Genomic DNA, 6,410 nt, shown 5'->3' on the forward strand with positions numbered 1-6,410 from the left:
CTAAGAGCATGGGAGGCCCATTCGGACAGTGGGCGTACCAGTACGATTTACCTCCACGGACGCATAGAGTGGTGAGGGAGGTATGGTTGCCCAGAGCAACAAATATCCAGGCAGCATATGTGGATTACGTCCCATTTTTGTTATGTTTAGCCACCTTTTTCCTATGTGAGGACAACAAATCGATCGACCTGGTCATTCTCTATTGCGTTGTCATGCCTTTCTACCCTTCTTCAACCAAGAGACACGAGACTCGTTCCTTAGCTACTGATTTTCACCTAGATGCGGGTTCAATGCCTACTCTCTTGGACAGTACAGTCTCCCTTCCTTTCCTTATTCAACCCAGACATGGATTAGTCTGCATGAAGTAGGGTTTCCTTTAATAGTGCAAATTAAGGTTTTCGTCTGCGTGACCAGCAGAGCAGAGGATAGCAAATTGGGAAGATGGTGGAGTGGAAAAAGATCCACATGCAGCGACATGGCAGATGGGGAAATAGAACAAGGGTATGGTTCGAAAAGAGGTAGCATACATGAGGGTCAGCGGGAAGTGGCTTCGCTCGTGGTCGTCGTCCTCCGCACGCACTACGACAGCAAGCTTGGGGACGGAGGCCATCCCGCGCGGGCGCTAGGTCTGAGAGGATGACCTTGTCGTCAGTGCATGACCTCGCTCGCCGACGACGAGTGCGTCAACGCTGCACGTCCTTTTCTTCCCCGGCGGATCTGTGACCACCAGTGAGGAGGGAGAGAGAGGCCGTATTTTTTAGATCTGGAGAGAGGGTGATAGTGTGAGAAGCAATTGGGCAGCCCTTAGCAAGAAAGCTCTGAAGCTCCAGCCTATATATCTTTTTTATACTACTAGTACTAGAGGTGGAGTAGTGGTAGAGTAGTTTATATTTTCTCTGCAAACAGTACCAGTTAGTCGTGCTTCAAAACTGAACGGCACGCCATTAAAAAAATAAAGTCGATAACTAATGCGGCACCTCGGGCCAACGCGGCCAGATCGCATTTTGCACGAGAAATTACACACCATGTTTCGTTGACATGTGGTCCCGTTCCAACATGTCAGTGAGACGACGACGAGTCCTTTTGTACAATTTCTGAAAGGACGTGTAGGCCGGGGCGCCTCTTCGTGTACCGTGGCAAACTGGCAACCGTCCACCGACTCTTCCGCCTTTCCCTCTCGATTTGGAACTGCTGTCGCACGCTCTTCCTCCCTCCTCCATTTGCCTTCACCCTTCCTTCTGCCATTGTTTTGATCGTCTTCTCCATGGAGGGAACAAGCCGGAAACGACCCCGTTATTCTTGCCCCGATCTGAAAGATGACGTGGTGGGGGAACTCATTGATCGGTGTGACGTCATCACCTCGGCTAGCATGGCAGGTTCGTTCAAGCCCATTCTCGACTCAACTAATAACATCATTACAAGGAACCCAAGGGTCCAGGAGCGGTTTGATACTCCCTTATCTTCTTCGCTATAAAGCCTGTTCGCATGGCGCGGACGACGGAGGCCTTCGCCTTGTGCAAGTTGATGCCGCTTGATAATGATATCGTGTGATGTCAAGATGCCATCGCTTAAGGGTAAGTCCTGGGCTAGCGCAAATGGAGATTGGGTTGTTTATATTGGGTACAATTGCGAGTGGGAACTTGTGAATGTGTACACTCGTCAGCGGATTCCACTTCCAAAAATCTCCGGGTGCCCTGAGGTTGAGCACACAGATGATCTACGTACGTTCAAATACGATCATGGTGACTGTCGTCTACTGAAGATAGCAATTTGTCGAGTTCCCAACCGCTATTGGAATTACAAGAACTATCAAGTTATTGCTATCTTCGACAAGCTTGTTGCCGTCCTTCGTGGTTCGACTGGATGGATATTGCTCAAAAATCAGTTTCTATACACGGATGTGTACTGTGATGCAATTGAATACGAGGATCTTGTGTTTGCTGCGACCACTCGTGGCACTGTTTTTGCATGGGATCCTCGTAGTTTCGGTACGTTTGTCTTCCACCGTAATTATAATTGTTTCATCCACATGCATGCGGGTTAGCAAGTTTCCCTTTACTAATTAACCTTCTTCTTGTGTTTCCAAGGTCCCGTGAACATTCCACCACCTATACTTGAAAAAATTTATAAGCAAGGGGGAGATGACGATGGTGATGATCACGAGCATGAGGAGGAGCAGAACTTATATACTCAGTGGCGCCTGGCAACTAATTCCGATGGATCACCTCTTCTTGTCTGTATACAGTGCACTCAGACTGTTACTACTGAGGAAGCAGGTGTTGTCTCCCATGGTCGCCCTCTCCTGATCTATTCCAACACCCGTTGCATGGTATTCAGGACGGATACTAGTGTGCTAGCGCCAACACCTTCTCCCTGGTTCAGTATTAATAGTCTTGGAGCAAACTCGCTCTTCCTTGGACCAAACTATCCAATGATGGTGAAACGCGATCCAGCTGCTGTTGACACAACATTACTACCATTTATGAGAAGCAACTGTATCCATACCTCGGACATTTCGGTGGTTCCCTACCCTGGTCCTGATATATGCCGCTTCATCCTGGATGATCAGTCCTGCGTTGCTCTCGATATTAACAATAGCTGGCCCTTCGCAGAGCACCTATGGTTCAAAGCAAGCGTTTCCAACGCTGAGGATTGGTTGAGTTGAAGTTCATTTCATTGCTTGTTATTTGTTGTGTGATGAAAACTTTAGTATTTGCTAGAATGTTTTGTTGGAAATAATCTATAATCCAACATGTATCCTCGTTGTCGTTGTGTGTTGATGACTTGTTTTATTTAATGAATGGTACATTTCAGTTGCAAATGCATGTCATAGACTCAATTTATGAATGGTTTTCGAGTCACTTCTTGGAGTGTAAGTACCGTAGTAGTATAGCCAGCATCCGGTTAGTATATGAAGTTGCCACATCACATAGAGCCAACCTAATATTGGAGTATGCTAGCCCTCCACCGGCGCGCCGTGATACGTCTCCGTCGTATCTACTTTTCCAAACACTTTTGCCCTTATTTTGGACTCTAACTTGCATGATTTGAATGGAACTAACCCGGACTGACGCTGTTTTCAGCAGAATTGCCATGGTGTTATATATGTGCAGAAACAAAAGTTCCCGGAATGACCTGAAACTCCACGGAACTTATTTTTTCTAAAACTCGGCAACGTCTCTTTTTTCTAAAACTCGGCAACGTCTTTCTTTTTTCTAAAACTCGGCAACGTCTCTTTACTGGTACACTAGCTTGTTCTGTACGCCTTCCCAAGTCTTTGATTTTCTTTCCCTTTTTTTGCGAGGAAGGAAGGAGGACAAAATTGAGAGTTCCTGGGGCTCGAACCCAAGACCTCTCGGTTGAAAACCAAGGGTGCTAGTCACTTATGTGGCGAACGTTCCCTGTGAGGAGGACGACAGATGAACGCATTTTCCTAACAATTTTCTTCCTATATATAAAAAAGTATGCTACTTGGTGTCCGCTTAGTCAACAAACGATTGTGCCAACCTTGACCGTTGGATTGACATTCAACGTCTGTCGCGTTTCTTCAGTCTCTTCTTCCTCGAGCCGCCAAAGCCAAACCAGCGCCGGCGGGACCGCCTGCTCCCGCCTCCCACGGTTGGCTGTGATCTTCCCCGGCTCCTGTTCGTTCCCGTCCGAGGCCTCACCATCGTCCTCCGCCTTGGTTCGCTCGCCGCGGCGCTGCCCTCCGGTATTGTCAACATGGTCAACAACCGAGAGGAATAAGGAGATGACTGTACATGGTGAGGATGACAGTAGGGACCCAACAGCGCGCGCAGTAATTTTGTTTTTTCGGGATGGAGAAGGGTATCAACTGGGTTGTGCGGGACCCGTGGCCCGTCTAGCCCAGGCTTTTATTTCATATGTTTAGCACATGACCAGCCCAGTTTGTTTTTTTCCTTTCTGAAAATGGCTAGCCAGCTATTTTGTTTTTTGCAGAATAATCAACGTAGGCCTACTTGCTTTTCTACGCCCTGCTGGGCCGGAAATCTTTCAAGACGAGGAGGGATGCATTTTGCCCAGAAAATGGGCTATAAGTAATAATAAATGGGCTGTAAAATGAAAAAATACGGCAAACAGGCAATTAGTTCCAAAATACTGTTTCTTTCGGATTTTGATATTTTAAATTTCATTGTTTTTGTGCGGGTAAAATTTCATTGAATTTAAATTAAGGTATATTTAGATTTAAAATTAATTTGAATCTGGCTAGAAATTTCGGGTTGTATGCTGTTTGGGATAGATTTGGAGGCTGACTTGTGGGTCTACTAGGTTGACGTGTACTTTGGCTTTGTCAACTTAGTCCACAAACGATTCTAGCAGCAGTGACCGTTGGATGTTAATCCAACGGCCGTGCTGCTTCTTCAATATCTGATCTTCTTGCTCCAGCCGCCCAAACCAGCTCTGGTGGGACTGCCTGCTCCCACCTCCCGTGGCCGGCTGTGCTGCCGCACAGGCCGCACCGCCCCACCCTACTTCATTGCTGGCCAGGCCATTCCTCTACTCACCCACACCTCCTGTTATTTTCCAGCGACGGCAGCCGGACCAGTAAACCCTCGTACTCCCCACCGCGTGGGCAACCATTGCCGAGTCTTCTCCGGCTCCATGTCGTTCCCTTCCTAGGCCTCGCCGTCGTCCACCGCCATGGTGCTCTCGGCGCGGCCTGGTCAACGTGGTCAACGAACGACATCCATCGGTCGTGGACTGTACGTGCAAAATAATGATTCCTCCACCTCACAGTTGGGACCCACCGAAGGGCCTCTGTTTTTGGCGAAAAAACGTTCCCCCCACTGACATGTCGGACCCACCAGCTATATCTTTGCACGCAAGGAAGTGCCTCCTTATTACGCACAAAAAAATGAATACCCCCTGCTAGCTGGGACCCACCATAGTGGGAGGATGACTTGTGGGCCAACTAAGTTGACGGGGACGGAGGGCTTTGTCAACTTAGTCAATATGAACGATTCTAGCTCCAGTGACCGTACGATGTCCATCCAACGGCCGTAGTGCTTCTTCAACCTCTGGTCTTCTTGCTCCAGCCGCCCAAAGCAGCGCCGGTCGTGCCGCATGCTCCTACCTCCCGTGGTCGGCTGTGCTGCCGCGGAGGCCTCACCGCCCCCTACTATTCCCACCGCTGGCCAGGCCCTGCGGCGACGGCAGCCTCACACCGCAGCCGAACCAGTGAACCCTCGTACTCCTCTCCGCGCGGGCTTCCACTGCCGCGTCTTCCCCGGCTCCGCGTCGTCCCCTTCCTAGGCCTCGCCGTCGTCCACCGCCGTGGTGCTCTCGGCGCGGCCTGGTCAACGTGGTCAAGGAACGACTTTCATCGGACGTGGACTATACGTGGAAAGGCTGACAGCTGGGTCCACGGCCGCAGCAAGGAAGTGCCTCCTTATTACGTGGAAAATAATGATTCCTCCATCTGACAGCTGGGACCCACCGGACGGGCCACTGTATTTCGCGGAAAAAACATTTCCCCCTGACTCCTGGGACCCACCAGCTTCATCTTCGCACGCAAGGAAGTGCGTCCGGGCAAAAAAAACCGATTCGCCCCTGACTGCCGGGACCCACCAGCTACACCTTCGCACGCAAGGAAGTGCGTCCGGGCAAAAAAACGATTCGCCCCCCTGACTGCTGGGACCCACCGGCTACATCTTCGCACGCAAGGAAGTGCGTCCGGGCAAAAAAAATGATTCGCTCGCCCCCCTGACTGCTGGGACCCACCAGCTACATCTTCTCAGGCAAGGAAGTGCCTGACAGTCGGGACCCACCTGGTTGAAGCGTACGTAGCGTTGTCATTCTGGTCGCGAACGTGTACGTACATACTGGTCGATGTAGAGGCGCGCACGTGTCGTAGTAGAGGCGCGCACGTAGCATGTACACGTACGTACAGCGGCCAGGGTGCAAGAAAGAAAATACGGCCACGTATGTATGCATACGGGCGGGGTCTCGAACGCCTACTCGCGCATACGTACGGCCAGGGCTCGTGTACATGGCTGGGTCGGAACGGAGAAACAGCATCGTCGTCGTGTTCATGGGGAGGCAACGGAATGCGTCGTGTTCATGGGGAGGCAACGGAATGCATCGTGTTCATGGGGAGGCAACGGAATGCGTCATGTTCATCGGGAGGCAACGGAACGCGTGGGAGCCAACCGGCTGGGTCGGAACGGAATGCGTGGTCGTGTTCATCTGGAGGGCTTGGACGGACATGCGATGGAAACGAGGCCTGGCGTACCGCAAAACGGAGGAAACGGACCTCCTATGTTCGGAACGGGGTCCTGTTGATCGGGAGAGGTGTGGTGTACCGCAAAACGGAGGAAACGGACCTCCTACGGTCGAAACGGGGCTCCTGTTGATCGGGAGGGGTGTGGCGTACCGCAAAACGGACGAAA

Source organism: Triticum aestivum, chromosome 6D (assembly GCF_018294505.1).
Source record: "Triticum aestivum cultivar Chinese Spring chromosome 6D, IWGSC CS RefSeq v2.1, whole genome shotgun sequence".
Classification (NCBI taxonomy): domain Eukaryota; kingdom Viridiplantae; phylum Streptophyta; class Magnoliopsida; order Poales; family Poaceae; genus Triticum; species Triticum aestivum.